This window comes from Cydia strobilella, chromosome 23 (assembly GCF_947568885.1).
Source record: "Cydia strobilella chromosome 23, ilCydStro3.1, whole genome shotgun sequence".
NCBI classification, from domain to species: Eukaryota; Metazoa; Arthropoda; class Insecta; order Lepidoptera; family Tortricidae; genus Cydia; species Cydia strobilella.
In genome coordinates this window covers 9793180-9810445 of record NC_086063.1, presented here as the reverse complement: position 1 = coordinate 9810445, position 17266 = coordinate 9793180, and the positions used below count along the sequence as shown (strand labels likewise).

Below are 17266 nucleotides of genomic sequence, written 5' to 3'. Positions count from 1 at the left end.
GAGAATGAACCTTCTCTAAATCTGTACCTCTATTATTTATTCTGTGCTTAGACATAAATAGTGGAAAAATTCAATGTCTCCGATGAAACTCGAATGCGTGACACTGAATCATTAGCCCATGCTCTGCTAACTGAGCTTCCGAGACTTCACCCGAGGGCAGCGAATATTTCCACTATAGTAGGCGCCCCTAGTAAGAGTACCGGAGTTCCAAGTCATATTGGAAATTCACCAGTAGGTAACGATGCGCCACCGCCACCCCATACTAAATTAATCCACATCAAATAATTCACTTTTAATTTATGTTAATGAAGAACTTAATTTAAACATACTTAAACGGTTGGCGGTCCTCGACTGTGCGTTTCTCCAGAATTTCCTTGCCTCGCACACAGCACTTTGGAATGAACTGTCGCATGCGGTATTTCTGGACTGATACGACCTTTAAACCTTCAAGATAAGAGCGTACTCCCATCTCGAAGGCCGACAACGCACTGCAACCTGTCTGGTGTTGCAGATGTACGACCGTTATTGCTGAACATCACACGATATATCTGCTCGTTAATATGGATGTTGACATGAATCGCGAATATATAAAATGTTATGTTTTTACCATAGCAGGGAATATTACAATGCTGAAAACCATATTTTTCATTTCTCATGTCCTGAAAGAGTAATTGTTGGTCTAAAAGGTGTGCAGAAAATGATACGTTTCTGCACTAGAGCATTTTTAGTTCCATGTACGATTTTTTTTTCATTTTTTTACGATAAGCAATTTGGGTTTAAATGGATTTGTTATACAATTTCCATTCCGTAAATAAAGATACTTTCGCCTAAATTGTTAATTTAAAGTACCCTCAAGAAATACTATAAAAAAATTATACTTAGTCATGTTTAAAAAAAAAACACATGCATTTTACTTTCCTCGTATTCGAAATGAAAAGTAGAGTGTTTAACTCGAGTGAAAGGCATCATTTCAGCCCCGGACTATTAGCGCTCTCACTACGTTCGAGCGCCAAACTACCTCGGCAGGAATGAGTATTTTTCATCCCTTGGTTAACAATTTACTATTGGAAGTGTAAATATGGGTAATAAATTAATTAAAAATAATGTGACTGCAAACGCAAGTCGGAGCGCGTGACGTCACGGTGTAAGAAACACGCACAGACAAGTTGTCAAACCTGAAACTCTCACACCTCTGGCACTGACAGCAGTTTGTTTATCACATCGTTACGTCATCCAGATCACGTGACAGCTCGGAGCGTTTTTGGGCGAAATTTTTAAAACTAAACTAATTAAAGTTCGACTGAAGGACTTGTATACATGGTCATGAAAAAAAAAACTAGTTAAAGTAGATTTTTTATTAAAAATTAATAAATATAAATTAATATTTTTTTTTGTAATAATTACGTGTCTATCTATAAAAAGAAAACAGTTCCAAAAAATTGTCAACATCCCTATTCGTAAAGTCTCGGTCACCTTATGACTTTGTTGCGACTTGCGTGTCAATTCCTTCCTTATGCATAAGTAATAATTATAGATATTTTACATTGTAAGTCAGCTTTTTCCCTCAATGTAAGTAATGGGTGTAATTATAGAAAACGCAACGTTCATTTAGTACAGAAATATTATCATTATGTTTTAAGTGTGTAGAATGAGCTTGTGGTTATTTCTTAGAAATCTATTGATTGATGGGTCGGTATTCGAACTTAAAAAATCTGATTCTCTTATCTTGATTTAATATTATTTGACTTATATGCAATTATGGATGGTATAGAAAGGATCGCAATCTCTTATGGCAGAATTGTTGTGAAAGTGACCGCGTTAAGCTTTAAATAATAGTTCCTAATCTCTCCGGTGGCGCTAGTTAGTGACATGAGTATAACGTGAACCATATTAGGCAACAAATAACCCGACCAAATTACGTAGGTTGTTTTTGGTAGTATTTCAGTGTATGGTGGCGCCGCCTAATTACTGTTTTTTGATGGACACTTTTCATACATAGAGATTTGGCTCCTTTATATAGTCTCCATGTATGCAATGAAGCTCGCGGCCAATGAGATGTACTACCCAGGTAGCAAAATGACGTCAAATGACGTCAGCGACGTCATAATGACGTAATAATGCCGTCATTATGACGTCGCTGACGTCATTTTACGTCATTTTGCTACCTGGGTAAGAACGTCAAATTAATACCATATTGAGATTATTTTCAAATTCGATGTCGGAAGTATCTGAAAATGCTGTTTTAATAATTTTATGAATTTTTTTTTATTCTAGAAAGTCTAGACTAGTATTTTTTTAACAATTTTGGTGTTTATTATTAAGTTTGACATATCCATAATAATTTAATTTTTTTAAGAACAATAATAACTGCATCAATAAATTGCTCTGATATTTAGATTAAGGTAATATTCCAAATTTCAAATCCTTTTATTATCGAACATACAGTTAATAATATTTAATACAATATTTATTTATTTATTTATGTGCTTGCAACACCCGTCGGCTCGACGTATCCTTTTGACACAAAGGCCTCCTCCATTGCCTTCCATGCCTCTCTGTCTCTGGCTAGTCGTGTCCATAGTGGACCAGCAGTTTTCTTTAAATCATCTGACCATCTTTTGTATTGCCTGCCTCTTTTTCTTTTTGTGTTGTAGCATGGGGTCGTGTTTGACCACTTTTGCTTTTCCCTGAGCATGTGGCCCGCCCGCTTCCATTTTAGTTTTTGATTTAAGGGTAACATCTTCTAATTTTGTGACCTCTCTTATTTCCGTCGCCCGTTTTCTGTCTCTTTTTGTGTACCCTAAAATGCTTCCATTCCTCTCTGGCACGTTATTAGTTTCTGTGAATTTTTTCTGTTGCGGCCCAGTGGACTAATAATATTAGTCTAATACCGTGGTCAGAAATGGGCCCCAGGCATGGAAGGGGTTCTAAGCCGTCAGTAAGTTCGGGATCGCCAAAAATACGATCTGCTACTTAATAGTAGGTACCTATTTAAACTGCCCTGTTACTGTTACCAAAGATAGATATAACTCCGTAATGTAGGGTTAGCCAATGATAAATGCATTTTAACGAAAGACATCAATACGAAAAGAGAATTTATCACTGGCCCACCCTATAGATGGATGCAGTCTAAAGAAAAAACGTGCCTCGAAAATCAAGAGAATTTGATTTTCGAACAGATGGCGCCACTACCTTTGGCCTACTCTCGAATAGATGGCGTTGACGGTTTCATGTTATTTAACAATTTTAACGCATATCATTGAAAGAAGATGCGGACTCTCCAGGTTCCATCCTCTCGACGTGTGGGTCCCAATATCTTGCGGTAGATCTTCCGCTCGGCTACCAGCCGAGCCAGTGGCCGAAGACCGTCTGGACGCCCTAGGTACCGCCAATCAATTTATCCTTGGCATTCACCGCTGAAGAGACGAAGTGCAGAAAGACATCAGCGAACTCGGCGCCGTCGACTGGACAGAAACGGCTTTGGACAGTAGCATGGCGGTCTTTGGTGTCGGAGGCCAAGATCCACTTCGGGTCGTCGCGCCACAGCAGTAAGTAAATAAGTAAGTGAAAGAAGATGGATCAAAATCATATAAAAATAATTAATGCAAATAAAAAAAAAAACATTTATCCATATATGTATAAATACATACATTTTTATACATCATTTTTAGTTTTAATCGTGTGTCGATAGATGGCAGTGAATTAACTGTGGCTACAACATTTATTATGACAGTACCGCTCTATCCTATTATATCCTCTTTGCTGTCAATTTCTCCCGGCTATTTTTAATAACTTCTTTCAAAAGCGTCCGTCAGAAATATTTACTAAGAAAAAGTAATTTATCCTTGACATTCTTTGATAAAAAATGTATTTTAAGTTTCGCTGTGATTTTAAAGGTTTTTGATCTCAAAGCTTTGTTCGCTTATTTTTACCGTAAATATTAGATAGGTACAAAAATAGGAATTCCTGAAATAGCCCTTGTTTGTTATATAGAAAAAAAAAACCGGCCAAGTGCGAGTTCGTTTAACTCGCCCACCGATGGTTTCGTACAAACTTAAAATTTTCTCATTGACTATAATCACAAAGACTTTTGACCAGAATCATAAGTAATAATCGTAATTGTGTAAAGCTCCATCTATCGGCAAATTGGCTAAATAATTTGCGCGATCTGTGAGGATGTTGGTGCTGATGTTGGTTTTTCTAGGATAATTCTTTATTATGTGAAACAATTTCAACAATTTTTGTTTTATTTCAAAGAATGTGGTTTTAGTGAAATCTCATAGATATTTCAAGTATAATAAACACCTGCAAAGGCTCAAATTGCAAATTAAATTACATAATGATTTTTGATAATTAAAAAAAAGTATTCAAGATAGAGGTGTGATTATAATTTTCCTGTAATATTTATGATAATGTTATTATTCTGTAAAAATTTTATAGTTTTTGGTTCGTAAACTTCGGAGATAAGGGGGAATTGGGTTAGTGTTTTCATGACTATTTCAAATTTCAAATCGATAGCTAGTAGTTCTCGAGATATTTAGCAATGTGACGGACAGACGGAAGGACCCGAAGGACAGAGACGCACCATAAGGGTTCCTTCTGTACCTTTTTGGTACGGAACCCTAAAAAATAGCTAATGCTCCTCTTCTGTGTGAGTGAAATGTTCCGAAAAACGTTCTAAATTTGAAATTTCTTTTGTAAAGTTTGGAGACTAATAATGAGTTTAAATAGGTAATATTTTTCTAAGAAGTTTGATTATTTCATCGAAGACTTTTAATCTCACTTGTACAATATTTTCGTTTGGCACAAAAATATATATAAATAAGTTATTTAAGTATTATATTCATATTTATTATAAGATTATAATGAAGTTAACTGGCTGGAGTTTTCCACGTTTTGGTGCAAATATACGTTTTAAGAAAGCTTTTCATTGGAATTTTCGTATAAATATTTTTATTTGTTGTTGTTAATTTAGGTACTCTATCTTATTTCAGATTGCAAAGGCTACCTATTTTTTTTTTCATGACCATGGATACAAGTCCTTCCCTCGTATTGATAAACATTACAAAATATCATAAATTAGACAATAATAGCCATAACGAAATGTATTAAACTAGTATACCTACAGAAGAATACAAATTATCTATTAGCAAATACAACTTTTTTTATCCGCACTGCTTACCATCGGCACTGGCAGGGTGTTCAGCCTCACACCCTAGAACAGGGTTTCTTAAAGTGAGGTCCACAGACCCCTTAGGGGTCCGTAGCATGTTTATCGGGGGTCCGCAGTAAGTCAGTTACCTATTTTAAATATACTTATTAGAAAATTTTGTAGTAAACTTGACGAAATCAAGTGTAATGAAACTTAATTTTTAAAAATATAGAGAAGGGTTTTTATTATTTTCCTAAAATATTTTTTGACCGGGGTCCGTGGAAATATTTAAATTGTGAAAATGGTCCGTGAATGCAAAAAGTTTAAGAAACCCTGCCCTAGAACCTAAATGGTCGCGTACTGTGCGGTTTAAAAGGAATTTCCTCCCGCGGACGCTTCGGCTGTGGAATGAACTCCCTGCCGAGGTTTTCCCGAAGGGGCTACAGTATGGGGTTCTTCAAAAAGGGAGTGTAGGTTTTTAAAAGGTCGGCAACGCGCATGTAACACCTCTGGAGTTGCAGGCGTCCATAGGCTACGGTGACTGCTTACCATCAGGCGGGCCGTATGCTTGTTTGCCACCGATATGGTATTAAAGAAAAAATAAACTTTTTTGGAAAGGCTACGGAAGTTACTGATGTGTTGCTATCCTAAAAAAAACTGGACTGGATATACTAAAAAAATTAGACCAATTTGCGGGGAATGCGGAGGCTGGATTCGAACCAGCATCTTCAGCATACGCGGCTAAGGGGTCATCCATTAATTACGTCACACGATTTTCTAGGTTTTTTGAGCCCTCTTTCCTTGTCACACTTGGTCACATTTGGCAAACCCCTCTCCCCCTGGTGTGACTTCACATTTTTTCAACGAAATCGGCAAATGAATTAAGTATTAGGTATTAATATTTGATCAAAATATTTTTGACAAAAGAAATATTAGTAATATTAATTTTATAAGCCATAACTGATTAGGAAAAAAAATTAAACGAATAAAAACGATTATCGTTCCGAAAATTTGTTATTTAACTGTACAGCGATTAAAATAATTTAAATAAGTTAAAGTGACATCACAAAATTTGTGACTTCCCCCTCCCCCTTGTCACAACATGTCACATTTTCTTGACCGCCCTCCCCCGAAACGTGTGAAACAATTAATGGATGCCACCTAACGCCGTGGACCACTCACATACCCGGGTTTTCTTCTATAGTGTGTGATATGACATTTTTTTTTAATTTTTTTATATAGTAGTGTGTCTACTTAAAAACACAAATCAAAAATGATTAATAAAATAAATTATTTTGTTGTCTATTAATGTTGTATAAATAATTAATAATGAAAACCCTTTTGATTTTAAATCTTAACAATTTTGGTTTATTGTAAATATTCTAATACAAGTACATTAAGATCATTTATTTTAGAACCAAGTACCAACACCGGTTGCAAAAAGGTTATATATTATAAGTTCTAGGTAAATATTAATTTAAAATGCCTATTTAATATTATCAGTGTGAGAAATTCTCATGTATTTTTATTACACATGCGATAACTATTTATTTATGATACCTATAATTACTACTTATTATGTAACTTTTATCAATCACGTCCCTGTGATACATTTATTTTTCAACTAAACGTGTAAGAATGTATATTATGTAATTAAAATATTTTTGAAAAATAATCTGTAATTTTGACTGAGATTTGCACTTAAAAGCATGCAATTTTTGTTAAAAATTTAAGACAATTTACACTAAAAACTTTACTTAAAACAAAAAACAGAATATTTCACTAAAACGAAATAAAAGGATTTTTTTAAACAACTTAAAAAATAAAGAAAAGCTCACCTTTTAAAAAGCGCGCGAAACACAACGGACACTGCACAAATTCAAAAACGGAACGTTAACTTTTTAAAAGTTGTGACTTGAGCACTCGGGTGGTAGGAACGAAATGGGCCGGTCCATATCCGATCTCTATTTATATGCCTTCGTGCGTGGTTCGAAATTTAAATCTCATAACGCACGCGCTCCAATTGTGCATTTCAACTGCATTTTTCAACGATTTGGGTTTAACCCTCAAAATTCTGCGCACCTAAGTAAAATTAATGATATTAATGATCAGTTTTGAATGAGTGCCAGGTACCTCTATAAATGAAATTTAGATTTTTGATAAAAAAAATATTTTATTAATTTTTTTTACGCAAAAATTGGGAACTTTGTATGTTATGTATGTATATTAAAGATTAAAGGAACTTATTTAATTAATATGCTCTGGCAAAACGACTTTGTAAGTAGAAAACGGCGAGCCATTTAAATTTTATATGGGAGAAAAACCCCTTGCGCTTTTTAAATTTGCCACCTGTTTCTATTACTGACGGAAAGGGCATGCCAAACTATATTTTACAATACATATGGGGCATTTTCTATGAAAAGGGACCTTAAAATTATTATTTTTTATAAAATTTTAATGAATAATGATTGACATGTAATATTTAAAATATTATGGATAAATGCCTGTCTATGTCTATCGTCGATGGCGCTTACGCCGCACAGCGTCGCACGGCATTGTATTTATATCAGAGCTTCGTTTGTAATAGCGTAAGCGCTCAGTCTGCGCCGGTCCGTCACCGTCGACGCAAGCTCCTGATGACGCTCCTCGGTACGGAGTGAAACATGTCGAGCGTTTTCGACTTAAAACACGTGAGTGACCCGTTATTAATATATTTAATATGTCTGTGTCTCACCATAGAGTAACTTATACTAGAGCGGTACTGTCATAGTAAATTTTGTAACCCCAGTAAATTTACTGCCATCGGTCGACACACTTTAAAACTAAAAATTAAGATTTATAAAAATACGATAAAATGTATTTAAATATAGACAAATGTTTTTTTTTTAATGCATTAATTTTTTTATGATTTTGACCCATGTTCTTTCACTGATATGCGTTAAAATTGTTAAATAACAAACGAAACAGTCAACGCCATCGACAGTGGGCCAAAACTAGTGGCGCCCTCTGAACGAGAATCAAATTTTCTTGATTTTCGAGGCACGTTTTTTCCTTAGACTGTAAACATCTATTACGGAGTTATATCTATCTTTGGTCTCACGGAAGTTTTGTTATTAAAAGCGTAAGCGCTATCGACAATAAGGTCCATTTTTATAGAAAATACCACATATGCACTAGTGCGGGGATAAGCACTTTCTGTGCCGATGTCAGAAATTTAAAGGGCCTTAATGTACTGTAAAACGTTGTATCATCGCCCACACTCTTAACGTCTTAACTGTCCATGGGTGGACCTTTTATATCTTTTATAATAAATAAGGTCCAACGATGGACAGTTAACTAATGTTGCTGTTTGTACAATACACGTGCGAATAGGACTCGTGTCAATTTAAAACACTCCCTTCGGCCGATTTATCACCACTCGTTGCGAATTTCCTACTTTCCGCACTTGTATAGTAAATAACTATTAGTCAAATTGAGTGTGAAAAAAATAGTGAAAAAAAGAATTATAGCTATGTAACTATATGTGCCATTATCAATCAAAAGGGAACTTATTGTCGGTTCATATTTCATATTTATTTATTGCATCCATGGTACACAGGTATGTCAATAAGGCGCTATTTCTATATAGCTTTAATTTGAAATCAACCTTATCGACAAGCGACAATGTGGTAAGTACCTTTTGGTTGAAAACGTCACATATTAAAAGCCTACTTATTAGCCATTTTTTATTTTTTCGCAATCTATATCACCGAAAAGTACCTATTTCATTTCGGGTTACATTTATTTTAACCAAGGGTAGAATCCCCCTAAACCCAATTTCGGCCATCATAATCTGAAGCTTTTAAAGTGTTTAAATACTAACTAAAGTGTCCGTACGGAAATCCCACGGTGTAGTAAACTAAGTAAACCCATTCCTTATCTAATCTTATCTTTATTAACGGGGGTATTCCAAACCACGTGTATTTGAATAGGGTCAACTGCTTGAAATAATCAAATAGCTGTGAATTTTGAAATAATCGTCTCTGTGAAAATTATCAAGCAAGTTTCCACTAAGAAAGTTCCCGTTCAGATTGGGGATTAAATATTTTCAATGTTCTTAACGTTGACGACTGGTTCATTTAATCTGGAGGCACGGTAGTGCCCCCGCCAAGACGAGTAAAGCGAAGCGCGAGGGCACTAACTACCTTTTCTCGAAGTGCTTCGTCGTGTTTTTGAATCCTCATAACTTGGGTTTGGATTATACCAGATAAACTAATTTCTCGGGATATGATGTCAATAGTGGACTTACTAAGCATAAACAATTTCAATTGCATAGCTCTTATACTTTAGATTTTATTCATATCTATCTAATCAATAACCGCTGATCCGATTTAGTTTTTTGTATGTAGATAGTTTTAGTTATGGGAAAGGATATATAATAGTTTTTAACCCCAAAATCACCCCGTAAGGGTGAAAAGGGGGTGGAAAATGGGGATTGAAGTTTGTATGGGGAATTAATAAAAAGCAGATTGTATAAAAGATGCCCCCAAATACATATTACAGGATTTTTAATAGTAAATCACCCCAAGCCTTTAAATTAGGGGATGGAAAATTGTCATAAGCAACTTAAGGGGCCCACTGACTATCAGTCCGTCGGACGATATCGGCCTGTCGGTTGTTCGGAACTGTCAAATTTTTGTTCTAACTGACAGGCCTATATCGTCCGGCGGACTGATAGTCAGTGGGCCCCTTTACAAAAAGAAGTGAAATCGTACCAGAAAAATTTTCATGTAAAATGTTGCCAAGACGAAATCATAAGGCTCGCACTGTCAAATAGTTATCAGATCTCTCGTAGAGCCAAGCTTCTAACTCTACAAGCCCTAACTTCACAAACTCTACACCTTAGTCAAATTATGTGGCTTTACACGTAAATAATGTTGCGGGAGGGAGGTATCCCTTCAATTTTAGCAAAGAGGATATAATATTATAGAGCGGTACTGTCATAGTAAATTTTGTAACCACAGTAAATTCACTGCCATCTATCGACACACTTTAAAACAAAAAATTAAGATTTATAAAAATACGATAAAATGTATTTAAATATGGATAAATGTTTGTTTTTTATTTGCATTAATTATTCTTATGATTTTGACCCATGCTCTTTCACTGATGCGTTAAAATTGTTAAATAACAAACGAAACCGTCAACGCCCTCTATACGAGAGTAGGCCAAAGGTACTGGCGCCATCTGATCGAGAGTCAAATTTTCGTGATTTTCGAGGCACGTTTTTTCCTTAGACTGTACCATCTATTACGGAGTTATATCTATTTTTGATTTTAGTAACTACATTGTACTCATCTCTACCTGAATTTAGTCATAATTTATACTTACGAATACGAATACTTTTAGACCGAGGTTATTCTAAGCATCTACATTCCAGTGTATCAAACTAAACCTTGTCCTTCTAAAAGTGCGAGGAACTTACAAAGAAAATTCCCCTTTAAAATCACTTCCCACTTCTGAAACGCATAAAAAAAAAAACTTGAAATAAATCAGCGACAAGTCTATTCCCAATTTCAACTATAAAACCTCTTCCTTACGGTTGAATTTTAAACGCATATACCTAACACTTACGTCTTTACATTACTAAAAGTTCTGAGGATTTCACTGTTTAGTAATTTTGAAAACGTCTTATCTCTATACGATTTCCCTAATAAGATACGACATCTCCTTATTGAGTATTAAACCTGTCGAGTCTTTTCAATACGTCTTATCTCCATACGATTTCCATAATTAGATACGACCTCTCGTTAAGATCGTCATGTTCTGGAATATCCAACCCCGAGGCCCGTGTTTCTACATTCAGAATCACAAATCGTTGGCTAATCGATTCCATAAATCGAGACTTTATCCTTGTATTTTTTTTTAAGAAACGTTCTAGTAATAAAAAAAATGAAGGTGCCCACACAAGTAGGTACACACAAGTAGGTAGGTAGGTAGGTAGGTAGGTAGGGTGGTAGGTAGGTAGGTAGGTATAGGTATTTGTTTGCTGGATTAGGCTTGTTTTTGTAAGAACTTTTTTTTTTTAAATTTATTTAGTCTCACAAAACAGGTATCCTGCCCAATTTCTAAGATCAAGTTCGCCATAGATACCTATCTGAGGTTCGCCATTGATGTGTACTTACAGCGTTCTGAACTGGACTATAATCCTAAATATGTGTGCAAATTAAGATCAAAATCAACATTTATTTACATACAAGATATGTACAGTGGTACTACGTAAACGAAATTAATAACTAGCTTAAATCTAAAATAGGCCCTTGAGGCATTGTACCAAGGATGCTGGCGGCATTTCCCCGCTGTATCGCAATGCTGATACGTTGTGCGAGAAAGCCGCCAGCTCTTCGGTCACCAGTTACGTCAACCAGACGCTTCGCGATTTCTGCAAACAACTTATGCGCGCTGGGACCCCATGGACCTAGAGTTTCAACTCCAAACAACAATGTAGATCAAAATGTACATGCAATAAATTTGTCTTTGTATCAAATAAATATTATGGCATCATTACAAATAAACTTTAGTAGAAAAGTATTTTTTTTAATAAATCGGTTTTAAATTTTTAATTTTCAGTTGGTATAGTTTGTTTAGTTTTTGACACAAATGATGAAAAGCCGCAGTTAAAGAGGTATTTATCGTTGGATATATGGATATTACGTATCATTTTATGATTAATATGTACCGTATCTGCAGTACAGTTCCGTAAGTCTCGTTAAATAGGTATTGAAGTAGAACTGGGTCACTTTGTAAAATAGAAAATTAAAAAAAAAAAAATTGTTAATGATATTTTTTTCTAAATTGCTTTCTTGGGGTAGTATATGAGGATATCACGTATAATTTGTGGTATATTGTACAAAAAAAATCAGCCATATCATATCTGGAGGAGCCCAACCTTGGTATGTTTTGAAAATTCTTTGTTTTAATAAAAAAAAATGGCTGAAATGTATGTAAGTGGTATATTTTTAGAATCGCCTTAAAACGCCCTTTCGTTTGTTACCACACACGATAGGTTTTGGAAAAAAAAAATTCCATACAAAAAAATAATGTTTTAGCACTCCTAAGGGAAATTTTTTTAGGAACTCCGGGTCAAAATTTTTTTGTTGACCTCTAGTATGCGTGTGCCAAACGGCTAACCTGTACATCGATTTGCAGTTTTTCTTTGAAATTGGGGTCGAGCGGCTTCCACTATTCGATGTTTTATTTATATACAATACAAGTTACACAGGAAAACCTGTAATTGGCCATACTATTGTACAAATTAGCATAAGGTTAAAGAACTCTGTATCGCTGTTGGTTTTCTTAATAAAAAAATAAAAAAATAAAAAGATAAATTTAAACGAAAAATAATAGAAATTTAAATGAGTCAATGTGGCGCAATGTGGCTCTTACTTTTTTTGCAAAAACGAGCTTTTTGCATAAAACATCGCTTTATGTAGGTAATCAATGGTTGCTTAAATCTTTGACCAAGGTTAAGTTATAGTATTTAATATCGATTAACCGCGAGTTATTTGACATTATACAAAAAAATAGATAGGTAAGTATGTAACTTGATATCAAGACTTAATTGAACACCTAAGTTATTTTAGGGTTCCGTGCGCAAAGGGTAAAAACGCGCGGAACTCTATTACTAAGACTCCACTGTCCGTCTGTCTGTATCTCATGAACCGTGATAGCTAGATAGTTGAAATGTTCACAGATGATGTATTTCTGTTGCCGCTATAACAACAAATACTGAAAAGTACTTACGGAACCCTCGGTGGGCGAGTCCCACTCGCACTTATCCGGTTTTTTAGCATCGCATATCTGCTTCGTCTGACCACTAAGTTTTCTTGTTTTCACGTAGTTCTAATGGTGCGTCTATAAAAAGTAAGAACCTACCCAGGTAGCAAAATGACGTCAAATGACGTCAGCGACGTCGTAATGACGTAATAATGCCTTCATTATGACGTCGCTGACGTCATTTTACGTCATTTTGCTACCTGGGTACTCAACACAATTATATTGGTATTGTTCCTCGTAAAACCTCTAAGTATGTATAGGTATGTATTGTCATTGCAAAGCCCATGCTAACCTAGCGTAGTCACTTGGTCAGAGTCTAAAGGGGCTCACTATGGATGGTATAGAAAGGATCGCAATCTCTTATGGCAGAATTGTTGCAAAAGTGACCGCTTTCAGCTTTAAATAATAGTTCCTAATCTCTCCGGTGGTGCTAGTTAGGCTCTGGGACATGAGTATAACATGAACCATATAAGGCAACAAATAACCCGACCAAATTACGTAGGTTGGTTTTGGTAGTATTTCGGTGAATGGTGGCGCCGCCTAATTACTGTTTTTTGATGGACACTTTTCATACATAGAGATTTGGCTCCTTTATAAAGTCTCCATGGGGCTCACTGACTATCAGTCCGCCGGACGATATCGGCCTGTCAGTTGTTCGGAACTGTCAAATTTTTGTTCTAACTGACAGGCCGATATCGTCCGGCGAACTGATAGTCAGTGGGCCCTTTAACTGACAGGCTGATATCGTCCGGCGGACTTGGTATGGGTGGGCCCCTTAATGAAGGGACCACCGTAATTTGGTCGTTATCTGGAAGTCGTTATAGGCAAAGGTAGAGAGATAAAGATAGGTACATATAAAAACTAAACTCCAAAACGTTAGTACGTTTCGAAGATGAAAGTAAATATCTTTGTCCTTTGACGACCGACTCGGTCGCAATATCTGAATGGGATTTCTAAGAATTTGTTACAAATCATCATCATCATTTTAGCCTTCAGTCACCCACTGCTGAGCATAGGCCTTCGTGTACGCCACTTATCCCGGTCCCGGGCTCTCATCCAAAAGTGCCCCGCGATTTTTCGTACTTCATCGACCCAACGAGCCAACGGACGCCAGGCGCTTCTTTCATCCCAAAAGCGGCCACCAATCCGTCAACATTTGTGTTGTTACAAATCAAGGGCTTGACACTCTTTGATAGAGAAAGATAGCTGCGATTCCTATAAGCGGAAAGAGAACATAGTGCCATTGTTCTTATCACCGACCGGGTTTTTTTTCATGGTCGGGTTATGGCAGCATAGGTAGGAGGCGATGGCGATATACCGAAATTTATAAGAGTGAAAGAGAAAAAGGATTATGCTGCCTTACATTAACCTGTCAATACATGAATATGTCTTTCTCTTACCCCTGGTCGCTCGGTTTCATGTCTACAAATAATTCATAAAAACCGTCGCTACACCCGGATTAGGCGTTACACCCGAAGTCGAGCTATCCACATGAATCTTGTACTAAAATATGCTTTAAATTTATGGGACTGAATTTACGTCGCTATATCCGAATGGTCGCTACACCAAGGTCGTATGCAATCCACTGTATGAAGTTATAAATAAAGTTTTTTCAGGGGAAGTCATAGTTGAACCCTGGGAGAGTCGGTTAAATACTTATAAATATGTAATAAGGAAATTTCATCTACACCTACACCACAGAACTGAATGACAAAGAACAACTGTCAAGCTTTAAAAGTGCGACCAAAAATGAAATGCAAGTGTGTGCGTAAATTGTCTATGTGAGATCAAAAATAGTGATGTCATGTTACAACATATTAATAATCTATCGACTACTTTTTAGGGTTCCGTACCCAAAGGGTAAAAACGGGACCCTATTACTAAGACTCCGCTGTCCGTCTGTCCGTCTGTCACCAGGCCGTATCTCATGAATCGTGATAGCTAGACAGTTGAAATTTTCACAGATGATGTATTTGTATGTATGTATGTATGTATAAACTCTTTATTGCACAAAGACATAGAACAAAAATATGGCACAGAAATAGGCAGTACAAAGGCGAACTTATCCCTTTAAGGGATTTCTTCCAGTTAAGATGATCTGTTGCCGCTATAACAACAAATACTAAAAAGTACGGAACCCTCGGTGCGCGAGTCCGACTCGCACTTGGCCGGTTTTTAAATTACTTTGTTTCTTTTATCAATTATTTTTATTTTTATCTGACCATTTTTGAGTTTGATAACATGAACCGTGATACCAACAAATACTAAAAGTTATATTTGTACGGAACCCTCGCCTCGGTGGGCGAGTCCGACTCGCACTTGTTCGGTTTTTAATATAAGTAGGGAGGATAAAGGTTAAGTTCCAATTGTGAGCAGCAATGCGGCACGGCGTACAGTCGTAATTAATAGCATTGAAATTTAAATACAACAAACTAACAAACACACAAACACACACAACACACTAACAAATGTGTAAGTTGTAAAAAACTAACAAATTTGGAACACCGTGTCTGAATAAAGAAATTATTTATTAGAGTTTTGAATGATTCACGGTTAGTTTCACTAGACTTATATTGACCGGGATATAGACCGTGATTACCTTTTGTATTATTTGTGAGCTCCCGATATTTCGACGCAGTTACACGCATCATGTTCACGGGTGACTGAAGATAGCGGGTGGGTGTCAAAGTTGTGTAGACAGCGCTCTGTCTACCCTCATTCTTGCGCGTCGGCTGCGTTCACTTTCAACGTTACCAACGGTCGCATTCACACTTGTTGGTCCGGTCGCGTTCACACTCGTTGGTCTGTCCGAACACACTACACTCACGGTGTCACTACGCGTGTTTGATTCGGATATCACTGGTTTTTTACACAAAAAATCACAGGATTCCACACATTTGACAGTTTAAACCCATCTTCACGATTAAAATTATTTATTTATTATTATTATTAAATCTTTTTATCCCATTCCGCGTGTTTTAGGTACAGTGCAGTAAAATAATTTAATGTCCGTACTATTTCGTACCTTGTCACAGTGACAATCAATATGAAAGTCGCTAGAGACCTCATACTATTGTCACTGAGACAAGGTACGAAATGGCACTGAAACATTAAATTCCTTAAGTGTACTTATGAAACTTCACGTGTACCTATTATAATATTAAAGTGTTTGCCACCAAAATTACATGAATTGTCAATTCAGAATGACATCATAAGTATAAAATAAAAAATGAGGTTAATTTGATACAGGACCATTTAAATAAAGTATGCTATTCCCTATTCCTAAATTTCAGAGCATATAAAAACTAGAAACACTCCATCTGGTGCGATCTTTCATCAGTTTTTTTACTGATAATTTTTTAGAGTTGGACCAAACTCTGCTGTGCAATCACAAAGTGTGGTAATGATAATATGTCATTTATTGTGACACTGTCTCACTTTGTTCTGTTCAAGTCGGTACTATGTTAACTTTAAATTAACAATGTATGCCTTACAACATTTTCAAAAAGAGCTGATACTCTTTAAACTGCTGGATCGATTTCTATGACAGACTTTGGCATCAAACACATAACACCCCTCTTTTTAAGGGGGGGGGGGTAACACAGCACACTTAAGGGGCCCACTGACTATCAGTCCGCCGGACGATATCGGCCTGTCAGTTGTTCGGAACTGTCAAATTGTTGTTCTAACTGACAGGCCGATATCGTCCGGCGGACTGATAGTCAGTTGGCCCCTTAAGACAAATATAATTCTGATTGGTAAAAATAAAATTTCTAAAATACAATGGAATGATAGGCTAAAGGGGAAGTCTTAGTCCCAAAATTATGTTTGTGGTATATTCCATCGGTTGATCCGTGTAATTAATTCTTCTTTTTTTTATTTATTTTTTTATTTATTCTATATTAAAATCTTACATTACATCAGACAGAAAAGTGCCGTGAAACCCTATCGGGTTTGTATCGACACTGCATTCGTGGATACATTTTACATGTATCCACGAATCTCTTCTCTCTCAATGTCTTAATGTTATGTTATGTACTTATGTCGTCATATTGTATCTCTTTTTTGTATTCATTTGTGTAAACTGTGAGCAATTTATTTTTCGCCATATTTTATGTTTCTTTTCTTATGTTTCTTTCTTTTTGTCTGTTACCTTTCGCATAGAGTATCTTATACTAGAGCGGTACTGTCATAGTAAATTTTGTAACCCCAGTAAATTCACTGCCATCTGTCGACACAGTTTAAAACTAAAAATGAAGATTTATAAAAATACGATAAAATGTATTAAAATATAGATCA

At 35.9% G+C, this 17266-nt stretch overlaps 1 protein-coding gene across 2 annotated transcripts in view; it reads right to left on the bottom strand.

The window, feature by feature from the left end:
- The window catches only part of LOC134751892 (neural/ectodermal development factor IMP-L2-like), an 84914-nt gene that overhangs the window by 11654 nt on the left and 55994 nt on the right, over positions 1–17266 (bottom strand). Inside the window, exon 1 of one of the 2 annotated variants that reach the window (XM_063687441.1) lies at positions 6991–7102. The exons of the other annotated variant lie outside the window; for it this stretch is intronic. The gene's annotated coding sequence lies outside the window, so the exon portion shown is untranslated. Of the gene's footprint in view, positions 1–6990; positions 7103–17266 lie in introns of those variants that run through there. 2 annotated transcript variants of the gene reach the window in all.